The sequence below is a fragment of the Rissa tridactyla genome, chromosome 5 (genome assembly GCF_028500815.1).
Source record: "Rissa tridactyla isolate bRisTri1 chromosome 5, bRisTri1.patW.cur.20221130, whole genome shotgun sequence".
Taxonomy (NCBI): Eukaryota; Metazoa; Chordata; class Aves; order Charadriiformes; family Laridae; genus Rissa; species Rissa tridactyla.
The window spans coordinates 37,557,834-37,579,981 of NC_071470.1; the positions used below are offsets into that span (position 1 = coordinate 37,557,834).

Below are 22,148 nucleotides of genomic sequence, written 5' to 3' on the forward strand. Positions count from 1 at the left end.
GGTGATTCTAAGGACATTTCAAGCAAGAATTTGCTTTGATATTTGAAATGTCTATAGTAACATCACATAAAAATACAAAGAGAATTTATGCAGATTTTTACATTAACCAAGAATTTTCCACAGCAAAAAGCTTTTGATTAAGAAGCCAGAATCTATATTTAGCCTAATTGAGTGCAAAGTTTGTGAATTTATTTTTTTTTTTTATTTAGAATTTTTTTTTTTGTACGGTTTGATTAGTTTTGCAAATCTTTTTGGGATTTATACACTATCCTTTTGCTCTCTCGTGGCAACATATTACTGCCGGTGTACTATGCAGCATATAACCATTATTTTAAATAAAAAAATATGAAGAATTATTAAAAGTATCAGCCTCAAACACCTCAGAATGGATTCTGATTATACTGAGACCAGAAAATAACTATAGTATAATCTTAGTTCCAAAACAGGGGATTTTTAGGCTCATAACAGCAGAGCTGACAACATGCACGATATCCCAATTTTAGGAATGAAGGCACATTCCAATAATAATTTTACCCTCTCTTTCACAAGAGAATTCACTCTAAGTTGGTAAACCAGACTGGAGATCAGAAACAGAGGATCGTAGACACCTCACAACCAATTTTTTATTTCTTTGTTTTTACACGACCTGCACGTCCTTCTGTTGAAGCCACCAGATTCATGTGAGAACCTGTCAAAAACTTCCTTATTACTAAGTCTCACGTAATTCTCCGTTGCAATACTGAGCTTTTCTGAAGGAAAAGTATTCCAGGAGTCCGGTATTTAGACGGCCTCTGTGATAAACAGAGCCTCAAAGAGCCTCAAATTATCCATGCTAGGAACAGAGTGCCATCTGAAATAGCTGTTTGGAAACAGAGAAGAGTTTATCTTAAGCTTAAGTCTATCTTCAAGGCTTTAGGACTTAGCTCCAGATGACAGTGCTGCATGTGGCAATTCAGAAGAGGCAGCCCTCTCCTACAGTAATCCATCCCATCCAAACAGGTCACGGAATTTAGAGACAGAAGCAGCAGCCAATGTTTCATGACCCAGCTCACAGTTACAAGTCGTCATACAGACCATGAGAAAGCTGCCTTTGATACTTTCCTCAGCCCAGAGTCCTTATTCCCTAGGAAAATGTCCTAAGCAACAGACCACATCCTGATTTCCTCTACATCCCGCCAGTCTTTTCGTCCTTACAGCGGTAGCACTGCTCAACTCTCCTTTTCCAGGTGTGCTACTTAGGACAAAACTTCATGAAAAAAATTATTAATTATTTTTTTCACATTAGGGTGTTTTTACAAATAAGTATATGTAAACAACATGACTGAAGCTACCTTAAAATTCATAATAGCCAGTCTGAGAAATTTCTGGGTTTAAGGCACTAAAGAGTAGTGGTGTGGGGTTTTTTTTATTATTATGTTCATTAATAAATAACGACACTTAAATGCAAAGATATCAAAGTATCTAATGTTCCAGCAACATATGAAGAAACAATTAGTTAATGCTGAAAGCAAAGTCTTCAATCAAAACCAAGACAAAGAGTATTTGTATAACTTAATGACCACAGAAGCTGTTAACTGTTTGATTAAAACCACACAGACAAATCTGTTTACAGTTTCCTAAATAATACTCACTGGTAATCAACTTAAGTAGTGGTAGGGATAGAGAAGTGATATACAGATATGCATAGATTTCTCAACCTTTGCTTTAGGCTGCCTCATCATTATGAAATAGTTTTACTGCATTCAAAAGGGATGTGTTAAAACCAACAGGACTTAATGTAAACTTCAAGAGAAAGATCAAATAAAGAAGTCATGGTAGAAAGGAGAAAAGGAGAGTTTGCAACATGTCTATCTCAGAAGGATCACAAAGTCGTAGAAAAAAGAAAAGGGAAATGACTGATTGAAGGAATTACAGAAGCTTTACAAAGAGCAGAGAGTAAATCAGGGAACTTGAGAAGAGGATGCTCCAAAGTATCCATATGCTGCTTTAACCAACAATTTAAAAAAAAAAATAAAATCACAGAACCAGGAAATCCAAATATATCCCAAGGTATTAAAGTCCTAAGGCTTTGAACTGTAAATTATTCACACTAAAAAGTCTATAAATAACTGTGATATAAAGAAAAGAGAAAAAAAAAAGTAAAATTTAGAACGCGAAAAGGCTAAGTATAGAAAGTACAACTTATATTCTCTTTAATCACATCAATCTCTCAAAAAGAATCAGTATCAGGAATGCATGAATGCATGTCAAAATTAAACAAAATCCTACTAGCCATAACTTCCATAAACTGAAAATAACTGGTCCATCAGCAGCAACACTGAGGTCTCCACACAAAGCAAAAATTAAAGTAAGAAAGGCCAAAAAGCTCATTTGATTATGTAAAACGTCTCATTTTAATCAAGCAATCAGTTGATTACTTTAGAGTGAGAGGTCACTCAATAATAAAACAAAACAGAAATAAACATGAACTCATTAAAGAAGCAGGGAGGAGAGGCAGCACAAAATAACAACTTTGCCAACCTCACCCAAAAACTGCTTCTAAACTTGCTGTTCTCCAGCTTCCTGGTATCGTTTCAATACAGAAATGCATTCTTTACCTAATGTGGATATTTATATGCTTCAGAACCCATGTATATACATGTTGTGGATGGTCTGAATTACTACCTTTCAAACGCGTTACTCCAGCTTTTATTTTGCCATTCTCTTGTTTCAAGGAAGAGCGGGTTTGAAAAATATTTTCCCTAGAACCTGCTACAGTGAGCTCCAATGGAAGAAACTGAACAGATGGTTTCTTGTCAGCAGGCAGTTTGTAACAGAGGATTTGCAGGTAAGAGCAGAAAAATATTTTTCCACTGATACATACCCCTCCCCCCCAAAATACAGTATCGGTATTTGTGATCAAGCTTTCCAAAGTATGGACTCTGCATTCATCATATTTTGGGAAGAAATAGTCTCCCCCCCTCTCCCCCCCATATTCTGCATAGGAGAAACTGTTTATGGTCATAAGGGAAGCTACAGTAAGGAAAAAAATAAAACAACCCTCCTCCAGAGGCAACTGTAATATGCCTTTTTTACTCAAAGTCAGCTACATATACAAAAATTACCTGCCTATAGGCAAGTGCCCCATTGCAACTGCATTTGTTCCATCTTCCTCATTTTTGCATAACATAGTTCTGGAGCGAAACCTGATTTCGTGTTCCTGAAAGACGATTTTAAAATAGTACACCAGGGAGTATTTGTTAGCAAGCTATCAATATTATATTAAATTGAGCCTAAAAAATTAAAATTGGTAAGATATGATGTGTCACTCAATGTCCTTGATACCTATTCTATAACATGAATAATTAAATCTGCATAGATCTCATCCATCAGAGCAAATTATTGTATTTTGAAACTGAAATCACATCAGAGATCAACACCGGTTTGTGTTGTCACATAGTACTTATGGTTTTTCATCACATACCTTTTAGAACTTCTGATCAATACACCACACTTCTAGCTCACTAAGATGAAAACTAATGAGCAAAACTAATTTAAATTTGCAAGTTCATCAATTTATAATGAAGCTGAGAATAAAAACCTTTTTTTTTTTTAATTGCATGTCTTTGGAAACCAAAATTTTCCTTTCAGAAAATTTATGACGACTCTTGTACACCTTAGCTAGAGGAAGTAAGAGAATACTTCATTCTAAAAGTTCAAGTAATACTTGGTAAAGGGACAGAAATTTGTCAGACCAGTGAAATGAAAGAATGGGTGGAAAAAAGGCAGATTCAGAAGAACTATTTACTGAAAAATATTTTTCTATGTTTCCTAATTATCTCCATGTAAATTAAACAGAGATATAGGTGGAGTGTAAAACTGCCCTACACTCTCTGCAGGAGTTATCAAGGTCAGAACTGAAGTTCCAGCTGAATTTTTTAGTGCTATGCATGTACTCTAAATCACAGTTGGTTTTGTTTCTACCTTAGAAGATACTTCATATATAATATACACATCTTATACAAGCCAGAATTATAAAGTTGGCGAACTACTTAAAGAAAACCTATCAGAGGAAAAAAAGGACATTGTAAAGAAGTAACATAACGTAAGCTAAATAATATCTAAATAGTACACATTCACTAAATGCACCCTAATGAAAGCAAAACTGCTAAAGTGGGGGCACTTGCTGACTGTGAAGCTGAAAGAAAATTCTGCTCATGAGGTCAACCATTTCAGGAAGTGCAATGAAAAAACTGGTTTGTTTTAGACTATCTGTTTACCCTAAATCCATGTCTTCTTCATTCAAAGTTCAGATAACCGATATTTGAAAATGTCGGGAAGCTTTGTTACTTCTACTCATTTGGGCATGTCAGAAAATAAATAAATAAATAAATAAATAAAAGTCAGCATGATAACCTGAAATCTACCAGAAATGTACCGTTACTAAAACTGAAAGGATATGATGAACACACACACACTAAATAAATCATTTATAACTACAGATACTATTTAAATCAGTATAAGAAATGTTAACAAAAATAATTTATTCACCCTGCATACACATTTTATTAAAATAAGAAATATTTAAATGCCAATTTCCTGCATTTTAATTAAAATTTCAATTCAGAAGTTCAACAAAAATATCAATCTATCAAATAACATTATTCAGTACTCTTTAAATGTAAATTATTAAAAAATGAAAAAACTAAGCAAAAGAATTTAAAGAGCTCATAAGTAGACAGCCAAAGTGAAAGAGCACAAAGAAAATTTAGAAGATAACTACACTGGGGCAGTTTGTCAAGTTTGTCTTCTGCACGAAAAACATATCTCATTGAAATTAATTTCAATTTTAATGGTACTATTTTCCATAGCTATAATCTTTAGAATACTTGTTTTTACAGTGATAGACAAAACCTAATGTTTAAATATGAATACCACATAGCTTCCTGGCTTTATTGTTATTAGAAGCGTAAATGACAAATTGTATTTAAACGTAAATCAACTAGTTTTAAAGGTCACTGATCAAGAATGATTTGTCTCTTAGAAAAGTAACTGACAAGGAGAAAAATGGAATAAACTTCAAACTTTTTTTTTTCAATGACAATTCTTTAACATGAGTGAGAAATAAAAGTCAAGAAAATCACACAGCTGGAGATATATGATGTCTTTCCAATGGCAATCTGCATTTAGAAAGTGTGGAAAAGACTTTTTAAAAGAACATTTGTGATTAGAACAGGCATACATATTTGAAAACATTTTTAAGGGGAAAAAAAAAAGTATCTTGCATTGTCAAGAAAATAATCTGCACAAACTTGACAGGTCTTTTCCCACTCTAATTGCTGGGATTTCAGGACTTGCAGATCATACTTTATCCCACAGCAAAACAGAGTACGAAGTGTTTAAGACATAGCTCTACTGCCTAAAACATCAGCAATAAAACACCAGAAAAGAGATGATCTCCTTTCAAATTTAAATTGTGTCTGCCAGCATTGTTTGCTTACTTTACACGGATCACTTGTAGCGTTCTTGTGCCCTTTTGAATTACCTAATAATTAAAAGCAAAAGAACATAGATATCTATCTATTACATATTTACCTTTTCACACAAACGTGCTGTCATGTTCCATATCAAATAGGGAACAACTCTTCCGTAGTTGTAAGAATACTACTGATTTAAACAAAGTGAAATTAAAGAGTTTTATCCACTGTATATGCTCTACATAGAAATATATGTAAAGAGAGAAATATATACAGTGAAATGATAATGATGCTATAACCCTTTTCAGATAGGGTAAGACTTCTTTATTATTCTTTAACTACCTACCTAAGAATATCTCTACTAAATGAAACTTTGAGATTTTCAAGTAAAAGAATTGTGTTCATGATTTATTTCTGCTATTTCCAAACATTATTCTACAGTCCAGACTGGAGTTTTAGGCTACTTTCAAACTTTATCTTCTTCAAAAAGGAAAAAAAATGTTTTATGACACTGTAAATGCAATTTTAAAGCAGGCATTTGAAGCCATTCTGGATTTAAATAAGTTTAAGTGTAACAGAACTTCTTGGAAAACATATTTGAGACAAAGATGAGCAATAAATTCAAACTAAGCAGTTAAACATCTTTCTCATGCATAGTACCTCCAAAGAAAGGGTGGAATAGAATATCTCATTGCTGGCCTTTAATTCCAGGTCCTTATAAATTTGAGTTTGGCCACTTGGAATGACATTAGCCGTCTGCCTTGAGTTGATTGTGGTTGGTTTGCACTGATGTTTCAGAGAGTGAGGAGGAGACAGACAGATTTTTAACAGAAATGATTCAGTGAATTCCTAAAGCAAAACCTGGGGGAAGGAGAAAGAGACCTATCAGTCTAGCTTCCAATGATAAGAGGTTCAATAACTCCAAAGGCTGAGGTAGAAAAATCCATACATCCAAAAATGCTGGGGGTGGGAAGATGTCCTTTGGGTAGATTTTTCAGAAGCCAGTAGATTCAGTTAGCGTGAAATAGTCTCAGATCCAAAAACTGAGCTCTACATGAGGTACAAATTTAACTCCTAATTTTGTTTCAAATAAATATTCCCCTACCAACTCTCAGCCTATTTAAGGTCTTTCACTTACTGGATAAGGATGGTAAACTTGGCATCTCATACTAAGAAAAAAGGTACATATGATTGCTCCAAATCCTCACCTCCATTTTCCATACCTCTCTATTTTATAAAACAGATTTCAAAGTTATGTTTTGACAGAGCAGAAATGAAAAATCCTCCTAAACACATGTATATTTGAAAAGATTATTACTTGAAAATCTCTCCTGTGCAACCTGCTCTAAGACGACCCTGCTCTGGCAGGGGGTTTGGACTAGATGATCTCCAGAGGTCCCTTCCAACCCTATGATTATGCACGATCTTCTGCAGTGCCAGGTTGCACTCCAGAGCATCTAAACCCAGCATACAACCGCCTTTACATAAACCATGTAAATTCTGCCCAATATGTCCAGAGAAGACGGTGTAGTGAGAGCATAACAACCTAAGCACCTGCTCTTTCATGATTTTCTCTGACCTCAAAAGGTGTAACTTAAAAGGATCTTAACATTGCTGCCTGACCTGCATAAAGACCAAAACCAATCCATATGAGATAGTCTTTTACTTTTCATTTTGATCTTTGTGAGACCTAAGTCATTGGATTATTTTTTTTTAATTTGTTTTACCTTTTTTAAAATATTTCTACAGCAATTTCAGACACTCAGAGGTGAGGAAGCCACTGTGTTGAAACTAAATTCAACCATAAAATTTCCGTTTCTGAAACTCTAGAATAATGCAGGAATAATCAGAACTAAAAGAGTGATGACAATTTTTTCCTTAACATATGAAAGTCACTATGCATCTATAAACTCCATATTCTATGGAACTGTCAATCTTTTCAATAAACAGACCAAACAAAGAAAGAGAAAGCTGTCAGAGGAGAAATTGGTTAAAATGCCTGATAGAAAACCAAGGCTTTTCATTTTAATACTGATAATTACAGAAATGAAATAATGCTGGCAATAGTGTGATAATAATTATACACAGAAAAGGAGCGGATTAAGAGGAATAAAATAATTGTAACATTACTTGGAAAAGCTGCCTCATGAAAATACATACTTTTATTTTTTTTTATGTTTTAGGCAGAAAAATGCTAATATATGTGATTATTGTCCATTTCTCTCAGAAAAAACAATTTGTGGCATTGCTTACAGATTTCTGACCTGCACTTGCCAAAACCATCGGCATCATATCCATAGAAAAATGGCAAAATTTAACACAACTAGAAAAACCAAAAAGCTAACAAAACTGCTATAGCCACAAACTTAATCCCAACCAAAAAATGTTTGAAGCCATTTATTTTTCTTGAAGCAGAACTACTTTGATGTGCTGCTTAGAAATGTAAATAGAGCTCTAATGGAAATATTTTTTTTTTACTCCAGTTGATAGTTGAAATTTCCTACACTCTGACATGTCTTCAAGCACCAGTTCAGCACAGCCTGTTTGCACAAGGTAGCACTGCCAGAGCAACATCATGGTGCAGGAGGTCCCTTGTCTTGTCTTCTTTTCCCACGTTTCATCCCACCCCAGCTCTTTCACCATATGACCCACCATTTCTTTACACACTGTGATGCCGGGCTACTTGAACATCCCAATATTCTGCAGCAGTAAAAGAAGCTCTAAAAAAGTATTATGCTGTTTTGTAGATGCTAATGGGAGGAGGCTTAATGAGGGGCGGTCCTGATTTCCTGCTCTTGCACATTAGAGGAGCACATGGCTACTGCTATGGGTGCCCTGACAGTGCTCACAACCCACTCACTACAGACAACTGCACGTGAACTACAAATGGTCCCCGAATTACAGCAGCAAAATACAGGGACTAAACTCTCCCTAGGTGAGCCTGCACATTGCCACTTCCAATTTTTAATTTTATACTTTGTGGTGCACAAAAATTCAACTGTTACCAACCCAAGTAAAAGTTAAACTGGTGGAGGAAGAAATGGAAGGAAATTTCAGGTACCACTGAACTGGAACTTATCTACTGAACTTGCTAGTTCAAATTCCTGGCTACAATTAGAAACTGGATATATTACTTTTCTGGTAGTGACTGCTCATAAAACCTACCGGCCAACACAAACCCCTATTAGATTTTACAACACTATTTCTTCAACTATGAGGCCTGCAACTTCATACCATTGGCAAGATTGCTACAACAGTACTAAAAGTGCTATTACTCTAAATGCTTAGAGGGATATATTATAACCAGAAAGGAGCAGGGCGTGTGACACCAACAATTATTTTTAAATTAAATTCAAAGTTAAAAAATTTGAATACACTCAATACAATTATTTCTTGTATCTAATAATAGGCCCAGGATTTTCCTTCAACAGTCCCACAGCTCTGATTTGCCATGAAGGGAACCAAGAAATCCTTCCCTGTCTACAAGAGCAACTGTCTTTTTATTCTGGCTTTGGCCTTGCAGGTCCCAGGTGAGATTTCTTAATCACTTAAGACTTCATGCCACATAAAGAAGTTTACCATACAGATGGGAAATTCAGCATTTAGGCACATCAAGAGGTCTTTTCAACCCAATAAATATTTCTTTTTATGGAGAAAGAGGTTTACAAAAATATACAAACTGTCTCTCTAACTTTGTTTGTTTGCTTATTTTTTGTGAATCATGAGCACACTATGCTGACTTTACAAGTATTTGAGAATAGTTTTTAATACCACAAATTCACGATGAAAGAGCTTGACTATATTTATATTACCTTATAAATGGAAAATTAACTCTCTTAAGCTTGCTAATTCATACAATGGTTGTAAAATTCAATTATTTTTAGAAGGCAAATTTTGACTAGAGAGGCATTTTCAGCCCCATTTAAGCTAACTTTTAAATTCTGCTAACTTTTAAGTTCTACTAACTTTTTTAAATTTCTGCAATAATTCTAAGTTCCTTCAGTCTCTGAGCAATCACACAAGCATGTCCTGCATGAAATCTTTCACAAAATTATAGCCAGAACATCCCAGATTTCGGGGGTGGGGACTGGGGTGTTAAATATCAAATATTAATTGAATATGTTCTACCTGATGATTTTCAGCGCCGACTTACAAGTATAGTTTAAAGTTCCTTCAAAAGCATGTATGAGGACAAAAATTAATATATCTGAAAATGTATTCATACTTTTCCTCATTTTTCTACTAGTACTATGCATACAGCAATAAACAAAATCTGAAGTAAATTACTGAAATTATCAGTTACTGTTTACATACATAGTCACTCAAATTCTGACTTAATTCTGATTTCAGTCCTTAATCTATTCAGAAAGCATGCTTAGCCTTGCAGGTAACTTCAGAAAAAGTATTAAATGATGAAATTTTCACTTGTTTCAATGTATCCTCTACACTAATCCAATATTTTCTCCTGCTAACCCCCACCTCAAAACAAAACAAAAATCAATAAAAATACCTTCATTGCTACAAAAAACAGAAGTGTCATTTAAGAATATCTGCACATCAAAGTTTAATGTGGAGCAACTGGTAAAGGCTTACATCAACATTCAGGTGACCAATATAAATAACCCCTTGAAAGGATGCTTTACTGCTTTACCTTCCTTCTACCATGACTAACAAGCATTGATCAAATCAAAGGCTTTAACTACTTGCTACAAGTCTTTTCCAGCACAAATGTCTTCCTGCCGTAATCAATTTATCTACCTGCCTCAAGAGAATCAATTTAGATATTGGTATGATTTCTCAGGCAGAAGAACATTTTTCAGCCTCGTCAGGCTGGTGGTCCATTACTTGAAAGAAAATATTTTCCCAAGCACCTCATATTTTCTACAGAAGAAAGAATAAAAAAAGGAAAAGAAGAAACAGGTAAAGTGATAAAAACTGCAAACGCCGCAAAGATAAACAGACAACAACGAAAATAGTTCAGGAACAAAATTTGAGTTATTTGGTGAAATAGGATCATTCAAGAAAACTGTTGCAATATAATAATCATGGAAAAGTATAAAGCAAGAAAGAAAAAAAACTGGCTACTCCTGAAGAGACTGGTAAAAGTCACTCTTTGTGAAAAGTAATGACAAATAGGGTTTTTAAGGTCATATGGAAAGCAACAGAACTGCCATACTGCATTCAGTCCTGATATTCATATTTTAGAGCAGTTACCAAGAAACAAGAGAGGTATAGAAGGAAGTCATGTGGCTTCTACACCTTGCGCATGGATATCATATCCACAGTCAAAAATGAAATTACTCTCTATCCTGTTATATAGGTATTATTTTTGGATGTCCTTTTATGTTGTCCAATCCAAGCTACACCTAAATCTTCCAGATGTTATGCTCTTATGACATTCTGATTCATCCATATACCTGAAGCGAAGCTTCCTCCCCTCCCTTTCTTGATATTACCATTCTGCATCTCACTTTCTGTATTTTCTGTTAACGACAATCTTAGTCCATCATATGCACTCAGGAAACTATTACAAAAATACTTTATTTTTTTGTAAAGTCAGTGCTTTCTCAAACTTCTTCCAGTAACTAAATCACCTTTCTGCATCATATTGCTCACCTTCACTTTTAAAGCTTTTCAAAATTTTACTGCAGACACCTACTGGGCTGTAGTTTAATGAGCCTTTCCTTCTTCAGTAGTCATGGTTTCAGCAGTGTCCACACATTCCTCACCACTTTTTCCAATCCCCATGCTCTGCTTCGAGTTCTGCTCATACAAGTACTTGTTACGGCGCATAATAAACCAGACGAAACCAAGAAAAGAATCCAGGTTTAAAATAAGCATTAAAAAAAAAATTTAATTTAGCACAAATCAACTGTGCACAAATATTACAGCATAGCTCAGGAGGTGGTGCAGAACAAGAATCATCAACAGTAGCTGCTTAAATTAGCCCTGGAACTAAAGAATTACTGAAAATAAGCCTTCTACAACAGGAAGTTGATAAGGATCCCATAAAGCAGCTGACTAAATCGTTAAACAGGTAACTTCGCACCTTCTAAAAAGCTGCACCTTATATCTGCAAGGAAACTCTTCCAAAGATCTGCCTCCTCATTGCTTGCTTTCAGCCTCCTGCTAGTACTTTTCTTGGCTGCACCACGTAAAAAACTCAGTGGCAATTGGGTTGGGATGGGTTGTTGTCATCAAGCCTTACCTTGCTGATAAATGCTAACTCAGCCCACGTTTGCACTTCATCTGTCTAAATCCAGCTGTTGTCTTTCATTTTGAACAAGGAGAGTGGGTCTGGTTTTGCCGGGTATTTACATAGCACTTAGCACAAACAGAATGAGATCTTTGTCCAAGACTCAAAATCAAAGGTATTAAAAATATATGAAAACCAGCCTCCCTTTCGCTCTCAAATAATCACGGAAACTATCACTACCCACAAGTGTATGACAACTAAAACGTGAAGTTCTCTTGCTTCCTCCCCTGCTATTTTTTAAAACAGGAATAAAATCTGGAAGCGCTGGCATAATGCTGTGCATTATGGATCAAGTTCATGCTATATGGACACAGATATAGGAAGCAAAATAAGTAAATGCATAATAATGGAGAAAAATAATCTTTTCAGGGATTACTAAATAGATGTTATTATTTAACTTAGATTGAACTTAAAAAAAAAATCAAGAAATGTATGTATATCACTATACACTGAACTTTGAAATGAATGCTTCTACAATTGTTGCCCTATTTAAGCATACAGATAGAATTAAAAGAAAAATAATTACTGAAAAAATATTTTTGAGTCCACAAGCTAAACTAATTTTTTTTCTCATCGTACAGACTACCCTAATCTGATATTTCCTTCTCTCTGGACAAAATGGTCAGGATTTTTTAGCACAGTTTTTGCAAACTGCATGTCTTCCTGAACGGGTGGAAAGGCTGGAGAGCATTTTTCTGCAAATAGAATTTGATTGGTTCAACATGGACCTTCCATGTAATGTTCTTATAATGAGTAAATTAGTAGGTGATATAAAACTCTGAAAATGCAAACATTGTAATGAAAAGCTTAATATGTTATTTATAGTAATCATGAAAAAAAGTGACGTCATGCTTAAATTCATCATGTTTTTATTCACAACCCCAGGCAAGCCAGCAAAAATGTTGTGATTTTATTAAATATATTTTAAATGAACAATTTTCTGCTCCTTTGAAAACATCTGACTTGAAGAAACACTCTAGTATAGTGACTGCCAACTGACGTTTGAGTAGTACAGGCTTTTCAATTTGCACAGGATTTCCTATTATTGACTAAAGGTGAAAAAATCACGAACACAGAAAAGAGAAAAAGCAGTCTTAAGAAGCCAGGAGTATATGAATTTTAAACAGATGAGAAAAGTACAGAAACTTTATAGGAGTTGGTGGGAAGCCTGCTACACTTCGAAAGCTGTTGAAACATCCCCTCTGCTGAGCCTGTAAGAGGATGCTCAGGACACCCATCGACTTCAAAGAAATCTGCAATCATCAAGGATTAGAAACTGCCTTGATTGCATCCATTTGTACCAGAAGCAGGAGAGCACTTGTCTTGTGAAAGCACACTACAAAATGGTAGAGAGAATATACTTGGCATTCCAGATATAAATCTCTGCTCTTGAGAAAGACAGACCAAATGGGTATCAAGACGAATATACAGAAGTTACTCACCTTGGTTTTGTCCTAACTCCACAAAGAAAAATACTGGCTGACCTTCTTGAAAATACAGAAAAATCCATATGCGAGAAAACAAGTAGCAGTTAAATATGGGATCTTTCTCTATCTCTTACATAAAGAGGTCTGCAGAACAGTGCTTGATCCTTAAAATAGCCATCACTCTACAACTGTACTTTTTGAACCAGAAGACATATATAAACACACATGGATACAGGCTGTACAGTTCCAGAGAGAGATATACATTGTCAGATATTTAACTGAGAATCCTCAAAATTCATTCATCTGGAAAAGTAACAGCCATATCCATATGGTCAAATTACTTTAAGCTGAGATGCTTTCAGTTCTGCGTTACCAAGTTCTGTAAGTAACCATTTCAAAATTAATACAAAAACTTAAAAAAAAAAGTTTCACAAAATAATTAGAATTTCAAACATAAAAAATTCAAACTTTGTTACATGAGGTTCTTCTCTGCGCAAGGACATTTTAAAGAATTAAAAGCATTTTTTTCACTGATGCTATGGTGCTATTCTTAGAAGGAAACTGATTTCACCACTAATGGATCTGAGATGAATCTGGAGAAGCAATACAGAAGGGAATAATACCAGCTCAGAAAAAAAGAATATATATAGATACATAGATATTTAACAGCAATAAGTATTTTCTGTGCCTTCAAATCCAGGACAAAAAGGTAACTGCAGGGTTGTATTTTGAATTGTTTGCAACCTGTCCAAGCAATTACCATCACTATGTGCCCTGACCACAGAGGAAACCAACAGATCTAACCTGTTTCTTTTTCAGTCTTCAAAACACCTTTCCAGTCTGACTACAAGATGACTTTTACTAGAGCTGAAAATGTTTAAAACAAACAAACAAACAAAGAACAACCTAGAAACAGAAATGTGGGGGAGAAAGAAAGAAAGAAAGTGCATTTTTTTCTTTAGTGACATTAAAACATGAACTAAATTCTTGCATAAATGCATAAAAACCTGCAAATTATGATGGGATCAATTAACAAATGACTAGTCTTTGCAGGCTAAAGGAAATGCAAGAAGTATACAGGTGACAATAAAGTGCTAGTTCTTCAAAAAAAGCAATTTAGATAACGTCAGATTAATTTTTCCACAGAAGAACTTTTCTTTTCATACACAGTTTCCATCTTGATAGTGAATCTTTGATCAGTGTGTCTGAAAAAATAATCTCTGTGAAGATTAAGAGAACAAAGGAACCCAGATAAACTTGAAAATGGGAATGAAACTTTTCAGGTCATCAGGTAAATAAACTACTACAGGGACCTCAATGGAATACAAATAGTTTTCATATAGGACTATAATGGAAAGCGAAGTGGTTTAAAAAAAAAAAAGAAAGAAAAAAACAAAAAAGAAAAAACCTTATATACCTTTTCAAACAAAATAATACATTAAGCATTCATAAAAACTGGCAAAAATCAGACAACGTCAATCCAGGAATTATAGAAGATGAAACTAATCAAAGCTCACTATAGTATGGAATCTAGCACTTAAGCCAGTTGCTGTAGCTTAGACACAGAGAGCTGCAAGTGTGAGAACAATAATTGAAAAATGAATACACAGTGATCTAAAAAAATAAAATTCAGTTTTAGTGACCTGTATCTATTTCCTTTAAAACACCTTTAATTAACATCTCAGTCTCAGACACCTTTCCTGCAAGCTCCCCTATGAAAATCCTTCAGAAGCTGTTTTGCAGTTAACAAGGATGCACAGAATCTCCCAGGCTTTTCTGCTGGGCCTCGTGCTCCTTGACTCTGCCTTCTCTACCTCGCTTGTCTATTGGCTGCCAACACACTGGAACATTTCTTGTTTCCAAAGGATTTGAAAGAGATTCTTAATTGGTTTTCGTGTCTTGAACATTTTTGCAGAATTATTTTTGGCCTCCCTTATAATATTTTGGGCATTGAATACATGCACATTATGATACCTTTTAAAAAATATTTACTTACCTAAAAATAGCTTTCTCTACTGTCCTGATTCCTTATTGTCTTTTCTTCATGCTTTATTTTAATGAATATTACTTATTTTCCTTACGTCCTTGAAATTTCTTAAGAACAAAAACCCAAAAGAAATTAATGTTTTAGCGTTCTTTTTAATTTCCTTATAAGCATGTCTCCCTTTATGTGTAGTTCCTTTAGATTAAACACTACTATAGTGAATTTGGTTTTTTTTCCCACCTCCTACAAGGTTTTGAACCACAAGGTATACGATCATTGTTTCATATGTCTTCAATAGTAATGGTTTTAGTTCTATGTTTATTCAAAACCAAGAGTCCTCTTTTTCTGTGGTCCCTGACAACAGCTCAGCAAAGCTATCTTCAGAGAGACAACTTCTGCGTCATCGTCAGTGAGCTCTTCATATTTCAATGCAGAACTTCAGTCCATAACAATATAACTATATTGCCTATTAAAATAGTTAACTTGTTTATCTAACTGGATTATAAGCTTTCTGGAAGGCAGAGCACATCTTCATATGTAACTTGTATAGTATCACTAGTTCACAGACTGAATTCCTGCCACCATTTGGAAAAAAGGAGGTGAAGAGTGAAGTGGCTATTTGCTAACTATAAAAATAAACAAACAAATAAATAAATAATAAAAGCCGAATACTTCAGTATAAATCTCACTACAGAGAATTGCAGATCTTGGCAAGCTTAGTGACCATGGGCAAAGATGGCAGATGAAAATGCATTTTCCACCACCGCAAAATATCGGAAAGAACATGGGAAAAAGCACCTCTACATATAAAACAATTGGCTTGAAGTTAGCAACTGAACCTGGAATCACAGTTAGAAGCCCTCTAAAAACCAGCACTTCTGCACAGCTTTGGTCAGGAAAATAAAAGCAGGGATGTGGATCAATAGGGAAATACTTGTAACATCACTGTATAAATCTATTACACATCTACATCTTTAATGCCACACGCACGTCAACCTACACAAAGGTTTGGTAGAACTAGAATGTGTATCTATAAAGTCTCCACATTCAGAGGCATTGAACGCTTTCCATATGAAGAGTCTAAAAACACTTCAATCTTCAATTTTCAATATAAATCACAGAGAAGAAATACGATTAAAAATCATGTGAAAACAGCACAGAAACGAATAGAACTCACAATTCCTTTTATGATAGAAGAACTTCAACAAACCTCAAATTCTTCAGTCATCAGGTTTCTAAGTATCAAATAGGCAGTAACTTCTTCCCTTAGATTTGCAGAACCAACTGCAGCAGGATGTTTCAGAGATGAAGGGAACATTAACGAGAGAAATTACAAAACAATAACACATCTGTTGTCAATTAAAAACTATTGTCCAGTTGCTACCCTGATACTCAGGAACTCCATCAAAAGCTAGCTCTTACAGGCTAGGATGGAGTAACCAGGGATGAATCAACCCATACATGTACTCTGTTTTCAACTACCATTACAGAAAGAATACCATATTTTTTGACGCCATTTCCCACAGCATACTCCTGGAGAAACTGTCTGCTCATGGCTTAGACAGGCATAGTCTTCACTGTGTGAAAAACTGGCTGGATGGCTGGACCCAAAGGGTTGTGGTGAATGGAATTAACCACATAGTGGTGTTCTCCAGCACTCAGCACTGGGGCCAGTTCTGTTCAGTATCTTTATCAATGATCTGGATGAGAGGATCAAGTGCACCCTCAGTCAGTTTGCAGACAATACCAAGTTGGGTGGGATTGTTGATCTTCTTGATGGGAGGAAGGCTCCACAGAGGGATCTGGACAGGCTGGATTGATGGGCCAAGGCCAATGGTATGAGGTTCAACAAGGCCAAGTGCTGGGTCCTACACCTGGATCACAACAACCCCATACAGTACTACAGACTTGGGGAAGAGTAGCTGGAAAGTTGCCCGGTAGAAAAGCACGTGGGATGCTGGTCGACAGCCAGCTGCATGTGAACTGGCAGTGTGCCCAGGTGACCAAGAAGGCCAATATCATCCTGGCTTGTATCAGAAATAGTGTGGCCAGCAGGACTAAGGAAGAAATTGTCCCCCTGTACTCGGCACCGGAGAAGCCGCACCTCAAATACTGTGTTCAGTTTTGGGCCACTCACTACAACAAAGACTCTGAGGTCCAGAGAATGGCAACAAAGCTGGTGAAGGGTCTAGAACACAAGTCTTATGAGGACCAGCTGAGAGAACTGGGGTTGGTTAGCCTGGAAAAAAAAGGAGGCTCAGGAGAGACCTTGCCACTCTCTACAACTACCTGAAAGGAGGTCATAGCAACATGGGTGTTGATCTCTTTTCCCAAGTAACATGCGATAGGACAAGAGCAAACGGCCTCAAGTTGTGCCAGGGGAGGTTTAGATTGGATATTAGGAAAAATTTCTTCACCAAAAGGGTTGTCAAGCATTGGAACAGGCTGCCCAGGGAAGTGGTTGAGTCACCAGGTAGGAGGTATTTAAAAGACTTGTAAATGTGGTGTTTGGGTACATGGTTTAATGGTGGACTTGACAGTGCTACATTAATGGTTGGACTTGAAGATCTTAAAGTTTTTTTCCAATCTAAACGATTCTATGATTTTTATTATTAAATTTGCGTGTAATGACCATGTTTAATATTTTCTAAGTTGCAGAAATCTTTGTACAACACACACTTGGACTTATGCAGAGTTTAGCATTTCATATATGTAATCAGATCAACACACATTTCTGCTAGAATCCTATACTTGTTCTAACAGAAGCTACTTAATTGTCAAGGAGCTTCACCAAGCTTTTTGGCATTCAGTTCACTTTCAAAATTTTTAGGCATCCTAGTGTTTGTGTGTAGGTTTAGGAATCAAAGTTCCTTAAATATTGTCAATAGAGGCACCTCCAAAAATGATTCAGATCACCTCAGGGAGGTATTCCTAGTCATAGTAAAGTTCTACTAAATCAAATTTATTGCAATATTCACGGATTTACAAATGCGTTTAAAAATCATTCCTCAAGTCTAATTAAAACTTTCTTAACTTGCACATCTGTTAAAAGCAAAAATATACACACACACCCCCCAAAAAAAAAATCCCCCCAAACCCAATAATAACAAACTACGTGCTCTACTTCACAAAGCCAGATTTCATTCACAAATGTATCAGGTTTTGTTCTCAACAGAAGATGACACACTGCACGTTCGCTCCCTTCAGTCTTCAAACAATTTGATAATATATGCAGCAAACAGAGCTACAATAGTTTGCTTATGAAAAGGCAGGGATTTTGTATAAGGTAAGAGCTTGCAAAAGATAGAAGAATTCTACTTGTACAGAGAAGAATATTTAGTAACAAAGACATACTTTCATTGTCGATGTCTCACAGAACGACAGGGAAATAATAATAATGAGGAATTATTCCTACATGAAAGAGAAATTATTAAGTAAGTTTGGACCAATTCTAGAGGGAATTAGTAACAAATTATTGATACTGATTGACTGAGATTACTGTTTCACTTATGTAAGAAACGAACAGAAATAAACAACGCCACAAAAGCTTACTTTTAGTCTGAATTTTATAACAATACATTACTCTTGGCCAAAATGTAATGGAGAAAGCGAGAATGCTGAAAACAGTAAAAACCAGAATTTACTCTCAGTCTTTCATCACAGTCTACTTTTATGTTATTTGACGGGAAGCCACACTAGCAGCCCCTAAAAAGTAAGAATGTCACAAATCTTAGTTTTATTGCCTTTTTCATAAAAAGTTCTTCAAAAGCTCACGTTTCATATGTCTTCTTACTCAACATTTTTTTACTGTAATGTTAGCTTTTTAAACATGCAGGTATTTTAAACTCCCTTTCTTGTTGTGTTTTCCAGTTGTACATAATAGCATCTAACCTCTCTTTCATAAGACAGAATTCCTTCTACTCATTTTTATTTCTTAATGCAAGCCAGAAAAGTGCCTCAATTACTTTTTAACTCCCTATTCAGTACATAGCAGGAATCTCTGATTTCAAATCAAACAAAGGAAATACAGACAGTTGTAAGAAACAAGACAGCCTCTCGCTATAAGAGAGGAAATATATACAGATCTCTGTTTTTCCCAAAAGCACTCAAAGACCTATGATTTTACCTCTTCTGGGGAAGAAATAAACTCAGTTTTCTTAAATCAGGCCATAAGCTACAGCCTATATTATCAATCATAACTATTACTCAAATCTAACCGATTCCAAGATCCACAGGTCTTCTCTTCAGGCACCATTAGTAAAAGTAGTAAGATCATTTTTCAAAAGGAAATACAGTAGCAGATAAGAGAGAGCAATTGAAAATAATTAAGTAAAATGATCGATACACTTATGTAGGTCCTACCATCTTGTGGTAACTGATGAGGCTCTGCTTGTTTCTCCCAAATCTTCCAAGAACTGAAAGTTTACTTCTCCTGGCTCACAGAGTTGGCAAAAACAACTCGTAAATGGAAGCATGGAGTTAGTATGTTAAAATTCAAGCTTTTTCCTGTAAGCAACCTCCACCATATTTTCCTGAAGGCTACTTTTCTAGAGCTGCTTGGCATATAATGGGAGACAGATTCCAGTTTACTCTTTCTCACTTCTTACTAAATGAGTCTATGATCATATTTCATTATAATGTCCTTTGGGGCAAAATCTGTAAGATCAGTGTTTCCCCACCTCAAAAGCAGCCTCAGCTAAGGCAAAACATGGTAGATCAGCTGCAAAATAGAGAACTTGACATATATAACTTTTAGAAGTTCTAATAGCCTGAACCAATTACTTGATCTCCGCAGCCCCCACATTAACCTTCTTTTAAAAGATGCCGGTATTAAACGAAAACAAACAAAAATCCCTCTAAAAAGTGTTTTTGTATACTTCATCTTATATGGATATTTGGGTAAAAAAAAGTGACTGCTATTTTCAAATAACATCTGTTTAAAATTGATCACAAGAGCTTACAATGTCCAGTGAGATTACTCTCTGTCTTCCCTTTTTTTCCCATTTACCAGTATATTACCATGGAAAAGGTTAGCTCTGTCCCTTGGGTAGTTGTTTCTGCTTGACCTCTAGATGTAAATTATTCAACAGTGCTTAATGCAGGTAAGTCTCAGAAAACTGGTCACTTCAGCTGCTAGGCTGCCAAGTAATAAAAATCCATTCCCAAAGGGCTCTCGTTCTCTTTGCCTCTGAGTTACCCCAGTTTTTGAGACAGATGACACACAACTCTTGATGAAGAAAGAGACCTGCTGTGCTGTGGGAAAAACTCAGTTTTTGCCTTAAAACCAGTTCTAACCATGTAATCATTAAAAAAAAAATTAAATTAAAAAAATTAAAATAAGATATTAGCTGTTTCGGTTTGTCACCTTGTGGATTTAAGTGAAACTAGAAAAGTTCTTTGATCATTACAGAATGTTTATGAAACTGCACAGGTATAACTCACAGTGCTGGACCGTGACAGCAAGCTGTTGGGAAACCAACAATAAAGGGGACAGTGATTTAATTTCAAACACACCTTAGTGAACTGTAGGTGATTGCTACTAGAAAAAAGGAGAACCATCATTTCTTACAAGGCTGCTTCAATCTCCCCCTGATCTGGGGCACCAATTTGGGCAGAAGGGCTATAAAGCCCAGGAGTCATGGATAAAAAGTGACATTCTTTCTAGAGGACAGGCAGCTGTTGCTTAGAAACTGTTTACAGACAGATCCTGCTGGTGTATCTAAAAAAAAAATTAGGTCATTCTTGGCTCTAGGTAGGAGAGATCTTTATTGATATAAAATCCTCTACATCTTCTCTTTATGTTTACTGTCAATGATCAACAATGCTTTAGGAAAGCTGTTTGGATGCTCTTTTTACCAATGACTGCACATTCCCAATGGCAGAACTAACAATTTTGAAATAATCTGGTGGATAAATAGGGTGGATTCACATCACAGTTCACCTGGGGGGCTGAGCCCAGGCTCTAGGCTTAGGGATCATCTGAGGAGAGGACTGCCATCAAAAGAGAAATCAAAAGTGCTGCACTGTCAAAAGTGCAGTTAATCTTCTCATCCATCTCTCAATTGTTGTGGGGGAAAAAACCCACAGAAATTAAGAAAAGAACACGACAATACTACTGAACCGGGAAAAATCTCAGTTCTACTTTTTAATGTGTGATGAAACCAGGTCTGCTAAAAAATGAAAGGCGAAAGGCCATAATGCTCTTCTTTGAAGCCATGAGGGAACAAAGTTTGCCTTGAAGAACAGAAGATGAGGTCTGATTCGGATCACTTTATCAAGTGTATGAAACAAAGTTCCAAGCACATCGAGCACTCACTGTACAGAGAAAACAAATCAGTTCAGAGGAGATGAGAAAGAAAAATTATATCAATTCAGAGCTAGTTTTCTCCCCTGCATAAATAATCCACGCTTGAACAGTTTTTCCTCATATAAATAACTACATTTATAAGAAGCCTCAAGTAAGAAGGCTCTTATATCATTATTCACTTAAAAACCACTCCAAAAATTCAGACAAATCACTGCTTTCTAACTAAAAGAAAATAAAATGCACAGCTTGTGGTAATAAACAGCTCATTGTCATCATTCCAGAGAAAGTCATTTTTTCCTCTTCACTTTAGAATAAACGGAGTACATGCGTGTTCTCTTATATTAAGCAAATCATACAAAATGAATACAAGAAGAATAAGTACCAACCCATGGCACCTAAGGTAGTGAAGGTCCAGATGTGATTGTGATAATCCCAAAAAACAAAGCTGGTGTTTTAGAACAAGTGCCTCTCTGATTCAAACTCCAGGGGTAGATCTCGAATGCAGTTAAGAAAGCACACATTCTCTATAGTGTCAACATAAGGTCACCATACTGTTCTTTAGGCAGGAAAAATAAGGATCATGAAAGCATGTGTAATTTAATCACTGTTGCTTAATTCAAAGGACAAACACAACCCTGTGTTCTGACACTATGAGTGACAAACAAGCTCTCTTAAGATGACTTGGGGAAACTATAGGTGGAGTTAACATATAAGATAC

The 22,148-nt window shown here is 35.7% G+C and overlaps 1 protein-coding gene across 1 annotated transcript in view; it reads right to left on the reverse strand.

Moving 5' to 3' along the window:
- The window catches only part of CTNNA2 (catenin alpha 2), a 515,391-nt gene that overhangs the window by 479,332 nt on the left and 13,911 nt on the right, over positions 1–22,148 (reverse strand). The gene's annotated exons all lie outside the window — the stretch shown is intronic.